This window comes from Oreochromis niloticus, linkage group LG3 (genome assembly GCF_001858045.2).
Source record: "Oreochromis niloticus isolate F11D_XX linkage group LG3, O_niloticus_UMD_NMBU, whole genome shotgun sequence".
Lineage (NCBI taxonomy): Eukaryota > Metazoa > Chordata > Actinopteri > Cichliformes > Cichlidae > Oreochromis > Oreochromis niloticus.
The window spans coordinates 76360371-76375797 of NC_031967.2; the positions used below are offsets into that span (position 1 = coordinate 76360371).

The window sequence follows — 15427 nt, forward strand, 5'->3', positions numbered from 1 at the left end:
AGAAATACGAGGACATCCATCATACATTACAGCCGGTATCCTGATCCAATTTGAAATCAGGTAAAGTTTGAGGCTCTCATGGTCCCATTTATGGCTGATATTTTTATGGTTATCAAACAGTTAAAGCAGAAGCAGAAGGACAGTGTCAAAGCTTTTAAAAGAGACACTGCAGAACAAAAACAAGAGAATAGACCCTATTAGTAAAACTTCAAGATGAAAGACAAATCTAGTGAGTGGACCTCTGATTAAAGAATTTCTACCAAACTACAACTGCAGCTGAACAAATGAGCTGTTGGTGGAACTTTACACTCTGATATATTGAAAGATTTAAAGGATGAGACAGCTCAGCACAGCATGTTATTAACTTCACACATGAAGTGGTTCAGTCCAGTCAGACTTCAGTTTTGCAGTCATCCTGCTTCTTCATCTGGTCGTCATGGTAACTCTGGACTTTCCTCCAACGAATCCTGAAGTCTGTCAGTCCTTCTGACAGCATGAGGCCTGACAGCTGGACAAAATGTGCAGATGATGAAAAACATGAAGCATAGTTTGAACTTGTGTCAAGTTTGTGTTGGTGACTGAACTGCTGACCTGCTGTGAAACCTGCTGCTGGATCTCTGTGCTGTGCATGTCTGCCTCTGACTGAAGCTTCATTTTCAGCACTGTTTGCTTTGTCACTGCTAAAAATGAACCACATATAAAAACACAAACATTAGTATTTCACATGATGACAGGATCTTACAGTGTTTGCATTCTGGACCTCACCTGCGAAACAGAAAAAAAAGAGTTTGGCATCACAGTAGCAATCATACCATTTCCCTGACAGTAAATTCAAATCTCCACAGTACTCAATTGAATTTCCATTATTAGGCTCAGCAGACCCCCAGTTAGTGAATGTGGAGGTTGTGTTGTCAGACCAGGGGGCCCAGGGATCCCTGTAGAGGCCAATCCACACATACTGAGCCCCTGATCCATTCAAAGTGAGCGTGATGTTGGATTTCTCCTCTTTGCTTCTTATACTGGTCAGGTCTGTGTGGTATGTCCTGCAGTACGACTGGGCCGCTGACCAGGAGCGACTCTCCATCACTAAGATGTAACTTGTATTTTTTGCTGTGAAAGATTTAAAAAATGATGAATTTTGAAAAACACATTATAAATCTCACACAATTGTAGGGATAACTAGGGCAACAAGCCTTTTTTTAATACCATTGTAACATAGGAAAGGGTAAGAATCTCCACAGGGTCTATCATCCATCTGTGTTTGTCCCTGAAGAGCCACACAGTATTCCTTTCCATTTAGACAGTCTGGTTGGCCGTTAGCCCAGATCAAAAATTCATGTGTACTGCCAACATTAAAAAGTTTTCCCTCCATGGACCACTTCCAGCTGTAACGATCATTATAGAGACCTAACCAAGCCCCAGTACTGATCCTTGGTGACATTGAGAAAAGCAGTTGGTTGATGTTGCTGTTGTAGATGGTGACCAAGTCAGTGAAGTGTTCTCTGCAGTAACTCTGAGCTTCAGTCCAGGTCATCAGCTGGTTCACAAAGTGGTATTCTCTGGAGTGGGGAGGAAGAGTGGAAAGCCCTCCTGAGAAAAATAAAACAAAGGTTTTTAATTGTGTAAACTGGGTTCTTGGGCGAATCACTGAAAAGGACAAATTTACAAAAATAAAAATTACAACCATTTAAATAGTCAAACTATATGGAGAATAACTAGAGGTGGAGGAGGAACCCCAGCTATTGTGTTGTACTACCTAGCCAGAAATGTTTCTTTCAACCTTACCCCCTCACTTACCGTGTGGGTTCATGTGCGTGTGTGTATGCGTGCACCTGTCCCGATAACAGCTCGCTCATGTGAGTTCTAGGTTCACTTGAGTTCATATGGTTTACCCGTGGTTTTAATTTAATCAAACAATTATGTTTGATTAAATACTACTTTAAATGCTACTTTTTATGGGTTCTACATGTCTCTCACCAACCAGTTATACGGACATATGCCACTGCAGCTTCTCTAACATCTGATTGGTTGCCGTGCAAAGTAAGTTGATCCTACATAACTGATTGCTTGTGTGGACTTGGGGCAGCCAGGTATCCCAGAATGCATTTCAAATCACAGATAGCAATGGCAGTAGCATAAAGTTTTAAAGTACCCTGTTGTCTGTCACCAACTACACTTTTAATTTTTAATTTAATTTTGTTTTAGTCACGAATGTAGTGGCGTAATCTTCACATGTCTGGTCAGGTTGTCAAAATAGAACATGTTTCCAAAATTGCTCCGATGTTTTCAGAGATGTCACTGGCTGTGTCCCAATTCAGGGTCTGCACGCTTGAAGTACGCGCACTACGCGTACTACATACGGTGCGTACTATAAGTACGAGACGTGCGGAAGTGAGAGGCTTGTGAAATGGGACGGTCTAGCCTTCGTCGCGCTGTTCAGGTTGCCTAGCAACCATGATGCTAACTGCGAGAAATGTTTCATGCAGCATTGTTTGACATAAATGAAAGATCTCCGATGTTGTTCCCAGGATCTGCTGGAGCCACTTGCCTAGCGTGGGAGTCACCGCACCTAGTGCTCCGATTACCACGGGGACCACCGTTACCTTCACCCTCCACATTCTCTCGAGCTCTTCTCTGAGCCCTTGGTATTTCTCCAGCTTCTCGTGTTCCTTCTTTCTGATGTTGCTGTCATTCGGAACTGCTACATCGATCACTACAGCCGTCTTCTTCTGTTTGTCTACCACCACTATGTCGGCACTATGTTGGTTAGCCACCACCATTTTGTCCGTCTGTATCTGGAAGTCCCACAGGATCTTAGCTCTGTCATTCTCCACCACCCTTGGGGGCGTCTCCCATTTTTACCTCGGAACTTCCAGGCCATACTCGGCACAGATGTTTCGGTACACTATGCCGGCCACTTGGTTATGGCGTTCCATGTATGCCCTGCCTGCTAGCATCTTGCACCCTGCTGTTATGTGCTGGATTGTCTCAGGGGCATCTTTACACAGCCTGCACCTGGGGTCTTGCCTGGTGTGATAGACCCCAGCCTCTATGGATCTTGTACTCAGAGCTTGTTCTTGTGCTGCCATGATTAGTGCCTCTGTGCTGTCTTTCAGTCCAGCTTTGTCCAGCCACTGGTAGGATTTCTGGATATCAGCCACCTCCTCTATCAGCCGGTGGTACATACCGTGCAGGGGCCTGTCCTTCCATGATGGTTCCTCGTCTCCCTCCTCTTTCTTGGGTTTCTGCTGCCTGAGGTATTCACTGAGCACTCGGTCAGTTGGGGCCATCTTCCCAATGTATTGGATGTTCGTTGTCTCATCCTGGACTGTGGTGCTGACACTCACCAGTCCCCGGCCCCCTTCCTTCTGCTTAGCGTACAGCCTCAGGGTGCTGGACTTGGGGTGAAACCCTCCATGCATGGTAAGGAGCTTTCTTGTCTTTATGTCAGTGGCTTCTATCTCCTCCTTTGGCCAACTTATTATACCAGCTGGGTACCTGATCACAGGCAGGGCGTAGGTGTTGATAGCCCGGATCTTGTTCTTACCGTTCAGCTGACTCCTCAGGACTTGCCTGACCCTCTGCAGGTACTTGGTGGTTGCAGCTTTCCTAGCTGCCTCTTCATGGTTCCCATTCGCCTGCGGGATCCCCAGGTACTTGTAACTTTCCTCTATGTCTGCAATGTTGCCTTCTGGTAGCTCGATCCCCTCAGTTCTGACTACCTTCCCTCTCTTTGTTATCATCCGACTACACTTCTCCGGGCCGAATAACATCCCGATGTCATTGCTGTATATCCTGGTGGTGTGTATCAGTGAATCGATGTCTCGTTCACTCTTGGCATACAGCTTGATGTCATCCATGTACAGGAGGTGGCTGACAACTGCTCCGTTCCGTAGTCGGTATCCGTAGCCAGTCTTGTTAATGATCTCACTGAGGAAATTCAGGCCTATGCAGAACAGCAGTGGGGACAGAGCATCTCCTTGGTAGATCCCGCACTTGATGGTGACTTGTGCTATTGGCTTGGAGTTGGCCTCTAGTGTTGTACGCCACATCCCCATTGAGTTCCTGATGAAGGCTCTTAGGGTCCTGTTGATCTTGTACAATTCTAGGCATTCCAGTATCCAGCTGTGGGGCATTGAGTCATAGGCCTTCTTGTAATCAATCCAGGCAGTGCACAGGTTGGTCAGCCTGGTCTTGCAGTCTCGGCTGACTGTCCTATCTACCAGTAGCTGGTGTTTTGCGCCTCTGGTATTCTTGCCAATCACTTTCTGTGCCCCGCTCATGTATTGACCCATTTGCCTGTTCATCTTAGCCGATATGATGCCTGACAGGAGCTTCCATGTAGTACTGAGGCAAGTTATTGGTCGGTAGTTGGAGGGGACCGGTCCCTTCTTGGGGTCCTTGGGGATCAGGACCGTCCGACCTTCGGTTAGCCATTCCGGGTGTCTTTCGTCAACTAGCAGCTGGTTCATTTGTGCTGCCAGACCATTGACTGTAGAAAACATGGACGACGCCACAGCTCCCCAAAATGAAGCCAAAACGTCTCCATCGCCCCCTGGTGTCTGGCTGCAGTATAGGTCATAAACCCCACCTCCTCCATGTTAGCGGATGGGACTGGGGTCAGACTAAAATAAATTTATTCTCCTTAGATAATTTTTTTCCAAAGATTCTTTCTTTTGTTATCAATAGTTCTCATCATGCTGATTGATGTCCAAGGGGTCTCCTTTCCCATAAGTTTGATTCTAATTCCTACTGCGGTGATGTTAAATTGGGGTGAAACGTCATCATAGCAGCTTTGACTGGCAGCTGCAGTCACGGAGAAACTTGCGTATCTGTGTTCGGGAATAGCAGATCGAGCGTAGGCTCTGAGAGGAGGGCCAGCGTTTACGCTACGAAAACACGACCGAGTGTTTTAACCTGACAGCCTGAGGTGTTCTTCAGTAAACTGGACTAGCCGACAGAAGGACCCGAGGCCCCGCTGCAGTTTTTCGGTAAGTTAATCGTGTTTGTAAGCTAATCCGTAACTACTGTCCTTAGCTAGCTCCTGAGACCTAGCTAGCTAAGATGAGCACTCGGCTATCAGGGTTCGTTCAGCTAATCTGTGCAGGTGAATGAATTTACTAAAGAAATCAAGAGAAACGTTCCGGGCTAATCAGTCACTAATTACTGTTACTGTACTTTTATTACAAGTATTAAACTGTAAAAGCAACAGGCTGCACGCTGCTTCAGCTCCTGTGCAGAGCTGATTATTAAATATGTGCAAACAACAGCATGTTTTCAGTCTCTTGCCACATCTGTAAAGACAGTAACATCTTTTTTAAAAGCTTGTACTTCAGTAACTCCTCATTAATCAGGAACTATGGATTAAAGTACTGTAGTGTACTGTAATACTGAAAAAATGTAAGAGAAGAACTTCAGATCCTGAGTGTGTGAGGACAGAAGAATCAGCTTTATTTCAATTTTGAGGGATAAAATTTATATCTGAGTTTGTGATGGTTCTGTTCTCTTTGTGATTACAGGAGCTGCCCTCAGATTCAGACCTCAGCACCACCCAGTGACAGGAGACAGATCATCCAACATGTTCACATGTTAACTGCAAAATGAACTGATGAAAACAGTGCAAAGGTTAAAGTACCACACATGCTGTAGTGAAAGCTGCAGCTTTATTGATAAAGTTAAAGACAAAAAACAAAAGGATTAATCACCCCTGTAACTGTGTCACTATATATCAGCATTAACAGGACCTCAGTTTGGTGATTCAGAAAGCTGCTGATCCTCTGGGGAGTATCTGAGTATTTATAACATTACACAAACCAAAGGTCTCCATCACAGTGTTCATGAAATGCTGGGTTTATCCATCTCCTGGATCGGGCCTACGGAGGAGTGCTGAAGATTTCCCTGTGAGGGAGCTGCTGGTGAAGATCATGAGTCCTGCTTGATCAATGGGATGAGCTTCAGTCTTCCTGGTGTTTCTTAAATGAAGTCTCTCTCAGTTGGTCAAAAGAACATCTGGCACAGGACAGAAAGAAAAGGAAGATGTTTCTCCAAACCTCTGGACCCAGGAAACCCAGCTTGGTCCTGATGGTCTCCCTCACTAGTTTCTCCCCAGGGTGAATGTAGCTGTGGATATAATATGGACTCTATTATTAAATGAAAAGAACAAATTAGACTACACTACTGAAACGTTCTGCTGATGTTTTTAAAGTTTCCATGTTACCAGGCTGTAGAGGGCTCTGAAGATTTAAACAGTTTTAGATCCATTACACTGACAGTCTTATGTTAAAACCTCAAAGGACAGCATTATATTTTTGATATTAACAGTAACTCTGGGCCTCTGTAGAGTGTGCAGCTGATCTCATCGCTGTCTAAAAATGGATTTAAAAAAAAAAAATAAGAAATGCTATATCCTTCAATAATACAGACTATTAGAGTAGCAGGTGTGTAGCATCGCTAACTAGCTAGCAACAAGCCTCCAACACAGTGCGTATGCTAGCGGCTAATCTAGCAAACGAATTAACAACAGAGTGATTTTAGAACTATAAGATGATAAGCTGTGTGTCTTTTTTTATAACAGTGACATGGTTGTATTTACCTTAATTAAACGAGTCGTCAGTCGCGGTAAACAAGCAAAAAAACTCAAGCAGACGGGCTACGTAAAAAGTGTAGGGGGGCGTGTTTGCGGTCATGTCCAGTGGGTGTGTGGGCGGGAGCGTTACACAGTCGCTCCACCTCAAGTCACTACTGCGCAGACTCTGGCTCCAAATTTGCAAGATGGCAGCCTCCACAAGCGGGATATTTTGGCTTCATTTTTGCACAATGGTAGGAGGCGGAGTCGCGTCGTCCATGTTTTCTACAGTCAATGTGCCAGACACTCGTGGAGTGCAGTCAGCTTCTTCAGCCAGTAGGCGTGAACCATGTCGGGGCCTGGTGCTGTCCAACTCTTCATACTAGAGGCCCTTGCTTGGATGTCTGCCACCGTGATGGTTACTGGACCCTGTTCAGGGAGGTTGCTATGGTCTGCACTCAGATCCACTAGCCACTGAGCATTGCCGTTATGGGTTGCGTCCTTCTCCCATATACTCTTCCAGTATTGCTCCGTCTCCAGCCTTGGTGGTGCTGTTCTCTTATTGTTCCCTTGCCACTGAGAGTACACCTTTGCTGGTTCTGTGGAGAACAGCTGGTTTATTCTCCTGCCTTCTATCTCTCTGGTGTACCTCCTCAAGCGGCTGGCCAAGGCTGTGAGTCTTTGCTTGGCAGTTTCCAAGGCCTCAGGTATGGACAGCTTGCTGTACTTCTTAGGCACCTTCTTCATTGTGCCTTTATGCAACTCCGATAGTTGGCTGACCTCCCTCCGTGCTACCTTGATTTTAGCCTCTAGCCTCCTTCTTCATGGAGGGTACTCTCCCTTGTGGCTGTTCAACTTGTAGCCAAGCATCTCACTGATCACTGCTGCCGTATTGTAGATCAGCTTGTTAGTCTCGGTAATCGTGGCTGTAGGTATCGTCCATAGCGCTGCATTAACATCATCTAGCAGACCTTCTGCGGGTACTTCACGTAATCTTGGTAACCGGCGACGGGGGGTCCAGGTTTCAAGCTTGGCCATGATCCTATCTTTCAGGTCAGTTCCTCTCGCACTCAACGATCCTTCTCCTATCGCACTTGGGGCTTGGTACCCAATCTCGGGTGGGGGTGATGATATCTCCCCCCTGACCTGGTGTCCTGGCTCCCCCTTGCCATAGCATTTATGTTGTACCATATATATATATATATATATATATATATATAGATATAGATATATATATATATGTTACAGCAGTGAGCTTGAACTCTGGGTCACAGATTCAAGTTGCAGTTATTTATAATTCCTATCACCTTAAATCTTCACTCAAAGACAAGCATCTTTGACAGTGTATATATAGATGTATTATGCATAAGAGACAAATATTGTTCGTTTAATATGTTGGCATTATTACATTTGGCTCAATGCTTACGTATGTGTGTAAAAAGAAAATGTTCGAGCTGTGATAACTGTTTCTGATAAAATGAAGAGTAGATTGATATATTAAATATTCTTTTATTGGGTGAGAAAATCAGACCATGTCATAACTGCTTTAAGTCATACAGAATAGATATCAGAGCCTTAAACAGGCTGACTTCTGCTAAATCGGTCAAGCTGGGCAGAAACTATACAAACACATAACATCCTTATAGAATATGATGTAACACTATAGATCAACTTACCTCAGAATATATAAAGCATATAAACAATTACAGCAATATGATGCAACAAACACAGCAGTGCTACTAATCACAAATACTCAAAGCTTCATAGAACTGAAACAAACATTTATTTTTAGCTCCATTCTGCTGCTGATACATACTTTAGGTTTCTGAACATTAAACTTGTTGCTGCCTTTCATAGTGTGTAACTTGAAGGCCCTGAGTACTTTCTCCCACACTGAAAACACTGGAATGATCAAATGATTTGAACATTACCTAATTAGACTGATTCAGGACAGACAATTAGTTATTCTAAACTTTTCTAGCAGTCCTTCACAAACAGGGAACAGTCTGTCTATTCTCCCCATCTGTCAGCTGCTGCTGGCTCTTCCTCCTCCTCTTCCTCACACACTGCTGAGTTTGTCCTGGTGGATCATCAGGGGTGCAAAGCCTCACAGATGACGTGCAGCAGTGGGTCCCTCAGTCTGTCCTCACTCTGGACACTTGCAGTTGTCACACATGGAAATCAAATGTGTGATAAGCTGCAGGATTCAAACACAAGTGTAACTTATAAATACATGTTCATACTTTTATTCCACAATCAGAGAGAAAGAAACAGAGAGAGAGTGCAGGACAGACAGACAGGTGACAGTCTCAGGTGTATACACTGCTACAAAACAGCACAAGAGAAGGAGGATTTAGTGTTTGTGTTATTACGAGTGCTAAACAAGAAGAGTTCCCAGATGGTACAGTGGACACATGTGTGACTCCTGTGATTAAAGCATCTTTCTTTCAGCTTAACGAGTGAACCGTCAGCTCGTTCAAACACACGTTAAAGTCCGTTTGGCTCGACACCACCGAACAGAGGCAGCAATATAACATAGCTAACATTAACAGTGCAGTGAATCCTGCTTGTGCCGTGGTATTCAGGACTGCAAACCGAGCAGCATCACTGACTTTCAGCTTGTTGTGTTTGTGGATATATGACTGACTTTAATTATCCATAAAATCATCAGATTCTCTGTAAGTTTAAGGTCAACTATATATATATATATTTAGAAGTAGAGGCTTTAAAACCAAGTTAACGCTGAAAGTACAAACATCACTAATGTCACACAACTTTGCCGACATGTGGATAACAGTAATGTTTTAATGTTCTTCATTATTAAACATTCGCACATAAATAAGTGACATCATATTCAGTACTTACTTTTGACAGTTCACTCTTCGGCCGCTCCCTTCTGCCGTATTTTGTGGCAAAATTATCCACACCCACCGCTGTGCTATGAATTGTTGGATATATGGGACCACGAAGCGTGCACCGGACCATGCTTGATATTTGGAGAAATCGACGGCGCATTTGGAGTATGCATTTGAAGTGCACTTTGAATTGGGACAGCCGTCGTCGCGTGGCGGTGACGTAATCGCACTCAAAATGCGTACTGTCCAAGTTTTTTTTTTTTTCCCTTTTCATACCATGCCCCCCTGCAATGGCTCTGCGCCCCCCTAGGGGGCGGGCCCCACACTTTGGGAAGGTCTGGACTAAACCAATCAGAGATGGTCAGGGGCAGGACCGTGCTTTGTGTTTACATCTTTTTTGCGCAAGATTCTGATGCTGCAGGTTTTGTCTCTCTCCAACCAAAATTCACTGAACAAGCAGCAAAAGAAGATCCAAACTATGCTTCACATTTGATAAACATCATCATTAATTTCCTCTTACTTTTGCTGTTTTGCTTCCACCACGATAAAATCACACTTCATGCACAGCTCTCTCTCTCTCTGTGTACTTCAACAGTTTCCCATCTCAAATCTCTGTTTTTTGAATTATTCGCTTGCTTATTACCCAGCAGTTTACCGTTGTTTACAGCGCTATCGGCCACTGTCTTTCTTCCTTTTTTTTTTTACTTAAATGACCTCGGACAAGAAAGCCTAATTTCTACTGAAGAAATACAGATACTGAAGAAATTTAAACTTTTTAAAATTATGCAAAACTGCAAAAAGCTTGGCTGTCTCTAATTAAACCTCTGTAACTTTGCTCTGCTTCACTTCAGCAGCATGGTAATGTTCATATATTGATTCATGGTTTTCTTCAGTTTTTGATCTACTGCAGAATATTATTAAGGTTATCTGCCATAAAAAGCCAGGCCAGGAAAATCTCCTTCATGTTTTTCTGTTTTATCCTCAGTTATTTTGACACAAAGGAAACTGCTGTGATGCTCACATCTCTGATGAAATCTCACAAGTGTCAGTACTGATAAATGATCATGTGAAGCGCTATGTCTTCACAATCAGAATTATAATATTTCTGACTGTCTGAGGCAAAATTGAATCGGAATCGCATGGATTACAGAAATCAGCTGATACCCAGCCCTAGTGAGTCGCCTAAGCCCAACAGAAGTGGATGTAGCTGTGGGTAATAAGAAGAGATGAAAAGAACTATTGATAACTTTTTTTGTTAAGGCCTGATCCATCTGAAATTCATAGCCAGTGCTCTGACATGGAGCCATCAACCTCTGACCGTTGAAAAAGCACAGTAAAGCCAGAAAACATTATATGCAGCAATAAATGCACTGCCCAAATCTCCCCTCTCCACACTGCTTTTCAGCGGCAGGCAGCAGCAAACCGGTCGTCAGAGGAGGCTGATGTGATGATTAAGTTTAAGTTTAACATTGTCTACAATATTGCCAAAGAGTGCCAAAGCAGTCTGGTGATGGCCAGAGGGGCTGATGGCGTGATATGGCAGCCTCGCTTCTGTCAGTCTGCCCCAGGGCAGCTGTGGCTATGGCTGTAGCTTGCCTCCACCAGTGTGTGAATGTGAGAGTGAATGAATAGTGGAATTGTACAGCGCTTTAAGGTTCTTGAAAAGTGCTATATAAATGCAATCCATTATTATTATTATTAAAGCACAACCACTTTTTAAGTAACTTCTCTTTCTTGTAGAACTGTGCTCCAAATAAAGATCTTTGTGTTGACAAGATTGTTAGTTAATCATTGTACAATCAAAAGTGAACACATAAAACTGCGGTGTTAAGCAATGCGGTTGAAAAATTTGGGTGCGCCTAAGAAAAGACGTTAGATGCACCAGTGCACTCATCATAGGTAATGATGAGACGGCCTATAGAGAGGAGGTGATGGCACTGTACGAGTGGTGCCTGGAAAATAACCTGACTCTCAACATCAGCAAAACTAGAGAAATGATAGTGGACTACCGGAAACGACCAGTCAGGGAACACCAGCCCATCCACATCAACGGTGTCAAGGTCGAAAGGGTCAGCAGCTTCAAGTTCCTTGGAGTCAACATCACTGAGGACTTCTCCTGGACCCTTCACACAGACACTGCTATCAGGAAAGCTCGCCAGCGGCTTTACTTCCTGAGGAGGCTGAGGAGGTTTGGCATGAACGCCAGCATCATCTCAAATTTCTACAGGTGTGCAATCGAGAGCTTGCTGACGAGCTGCATCACAGTTTGGTACGGAAGCTGCTCTGCCAGCAGCCGTAAATCACTACAGAGGGTGGTGAAGGCAGCAGAGCACATCACTGGCACGAGGCTTCCTGCCATTCAGGACATTTATCACCAGCGATGCCTCCGTAAAGCACACAGCATCATCAAGGACCACAGCCACCCAGCACATCAGCTGTTCTCCTTGTTACCATCTGGCAGACGTTACAGGAGTCTGTCTGCTCGGACTACAAGACTTGAAAACAGTTTCTACCATCAAGCCATACGACACATCAACCACAACACTTAAACACACACAACACAGGACTCAGAAGCTACCCTGCAGCTTCACAAGTACTCTGTTTAATCTGCACTGGTCACTTCACTTTATTGTTATTGATATTTATATTTAAAAAGTGCAATACTGTAATTTTCTGCTGCTCATTCCTGTGCAATATCCCATCTGCCCTCCCGTCATATTTCTTTTCAAGATTTTCTTATTTAATCACTAGTGTACATATATTTATATTTATAGATACATATATATTTAGTCATCTTTTCTCTTTTACCATGTCTCTCTAATATTTTGTTCTTTACTATTTTTCTATTTGTTATTTTATTTTATTATATTATATTTTATTATATTTTTTCCTACTGTATCATGCTGCTGAGAGACCGCTGCTCGTCAAACACATTTCATTGCGATGTTGACCCTGTGCTAACTTGCATATGACAAATAAAACTGAAAACTGAAACAGTGCAACTGTGGCAAAAAGTTAGTCTAGAGCCCTGAGAGATCTTAATTACTTTGTTGTTCATGTTCCATTATTTTTTCACAAAGGATTTTTTTCCCTTAATAATAAAGATCTTCCTTTTAGAAACTGCATTTTGTGTTTACTTGTGCTAGCTTTGTCTAAAATTTTAATTAGTTTGATGATGTGAAACATTTAAGTGTGACAAACATAACAATAGAAAATCGGAGAGAGCGCAAACAATTTTTTATACCACTGTAAGAACCAGTCTATTTGGGCATCTTTGTGATACAACTCTCTCCTTTAATATGGCCTTGGGACCAGCACCAGCAATACATCAGGATGTGGTTAATATCAGTAATTTTTAGAACGAGGAGAAAAACAACTAGAAGCAGAAACGTATTGATCCCTAATGAAGCAGCCAAAACATGAAGTTTGTTAGATTTATTATTACAAAAATAACCCCCCAAATTTTCTACAAATCAAAAATCTAAATGTGAAAAAATAAAGAACTTAGATTTAAAATGAATGCAGGTATTGTGGTATCAGAAAATGCAGATTTTCTCTGTCCTTGTGTTAAATGTGTTAATAAATATGTCAATTAAAAAATTATCATGTAATCTGATTACCCAAATGACATCAGTTTATCTCATTATGATCATGGGCAATATTTCAAATGTTTAAAATATTAATATCACAGACCTGAGAGCAGCAGGATGAGCAGTAAACAGGTTTCTTCCATTCTTGGCATCTGTATAACAGATATATTCAAATGATTATTATGTACCATAATTATTATCACCAATTTTAACATTCATTATCTCCAGTAAAACAAGTTGTCCTTATAACAGGTTTCTTAGTATCAAGTTTGGCGCACATGTCTAAATTAATTATATGCAATACTGTTTGAATATTTAAAATCTATCATTTATAGATCTTTAGTCTTGACACAATTGGACACCCAAAACGTGTGTATTTCAAAATGTTTAAATCAGAGTAATAAATTAATGATGACTTACCTGACAACATATCTTTTCATCTGCTGACTGAAGCTGACGTTCAAAGAGTTTTTTCTTTGTTCTTCACACATATTTTACTCTCAAATTAGGACACCTGAAGGGAGTGAGCTTTCTGCAGAATTTGGGTGTCCCTATTTGAAACACAAATACAAGTTTACTTTCTGACAACAGGATGAGAGACCTTTCTGGGCCTGAGGACAGTGGATCTATTTTATCTTTTTAATGTTGCTTCTGTTCTTTCTACAGGAATGTACAGTGTAATAGATATTAACCAACAATCAACTGACCAACAATCAGTTGACCAACAATGATCATGTGACCCTACCAATGTTTCCTCGAAAAAAAATGATAGGCCTCGGGGCTTAAAGAAACATGTGAAGGTGACCAAAAGGTGACTCTGCCTCAACAAAATGCAAATCATTAAGAAAATCAAGTTATTTCCATTTGTTTCCTATTAAACTAAGCTTGTACAAGTTCTAGGAACAGACACCATAGGTCAGAGGTGTCCAACTCCAGGCCTCAAGGGCTAGTGTCCTGCAGATTTTAGATGTGTCCTTGATCCAACACTGATTTAAATGGTTAAATGACCTCCTCAACATGCCTTGAAGTTCTCCAGCAGCCTGATAATGAACTAATCATTTGATTTAGGTGCGTTGACCCAGGGTGAAATCTAAAACCTGCAGGACACAGGGCCTTGAGGCCTGGAGTTGGACATCCCTGACATAGGTGCTGGTAACAAGGTGTTAGTGGTTTAACAAAATGTCATTTTTAAGGGGAGGGACTGGTTGCAGAGTATTATATGTGGTATTGTCTACATTAGAAGATTACCACTGTATTAGCATTGTCAGTAAACTGGATACAGTTACATTATTAGGCTATGGCAATGGCTGCACCATAACCCCTGTAGATCCCTGTAATCCATTAACTATCAGATGTTCTCTGTCACATATGATGTGTATGATTCTCTTTTATGCAACTTTCAACATAGGGAGCCAGACACTGTTCATCCACTAGCAAACTTAGAGCTGTTTGGAAATAGAACATCTAAAAAGAACTATTTTAATAGCACTAATAATAATGTATTTTAGTATTGTATGTAGTATGATTCTGCTGCCCTCAGGTGAATGTATGGCTATTCACCCTATGCAGCGAGCTTAACATAAGAGGAGATGGTTCCAGGAACGACAGGACACATCGCTTATGTCTTTTGTCTTTAACTGAAGACCATTTCTTCCTCTTTTAATTTGTAAGATTGTGAACATACAGTAAAATAATATGTAAGCATCAGTATTTACATATTTTGTAACCAAAAACAAGTTAGCAACATAGCTTTTCTTATGCTTTACATTCACCATAAACATCTTTCTTTACACGTTCAAATACCCTTTTAAGTAACATGAAAGTAACAAATCTTACAGAAAATAAAGCTAGACAGTGCTTACTTACAGATTATGGCTCAACAAACTCCCCAACGATGTAAACTGGGCTTAAAGTTGTGCAGGTTGTTTTCTGCTCCATGCATTTTCTCACACTGCTTGAGTGAACTTTTTCTGCTGCTTACAACACATCACCAAAGGGGGCAGTGTAGCGCACACCAAACAACCAAAGAAGAAGCCACAAAACTCAAGGGGTAATACTGCCCACTGGTGGGAAACTGAGAAATGCCCCAGCCAAAGAAACTCAATAAAGCAACAACAGAAGGGCAGAATAATGATGTTACAGTGGCATGCACAAACACTGAGTGCTTCGACAGTGTGACTTGTTATTGAAGTTACATTATGTAAAATGTTCACTGCTAGATCTCAGTAGATTGCAGTAAAGTGAAGTTCTGCTTTCTTATCCTTTCCAATCCCGATGCATGATTCTAGTTACAGTGGCTCAAATTGGACAAACATGTGTTAGTCAGCTATCAAAAACATAACATTTAGACAGTATCCTGTTAGAGTACCTGCGTCATTGACTCAGTGTTTTTGTGTTTATGGTTTAGAATATTGTTT

General features: G+C 42.2%; 1 long non-coding RNA gene across 2 annotated transcripts; it reads right to left on the minus strand.

Moving 5' to 3' along the window:
- Positions 1-415: 415 nt before the first annotated feature.
- LOC102079538 (uncharacterized) lies at positions 416-15043 on the minus strand. 2 transcript variants are annotated; one of them, XR_003215029.1, is made up of 6 exons: positions 14877-15043; positions 13431-13561; positions 13114-13162; positions 1207-1590; positions 592-1110; positions 416-508 (listed from the first exon to the last, which is right to left on the minus strand). It is a non-coding gene; the product is annotated as an uncharacterized LOC102079538 (long non-coding RNA). The 2 variants fall into 2 exon arrangements; XR_003215028.1 differs by having other exon boundaries at positions 592-1590.
- Between the last annotated feature and the right edge of the window lie 384 nt (positions 15044-15427).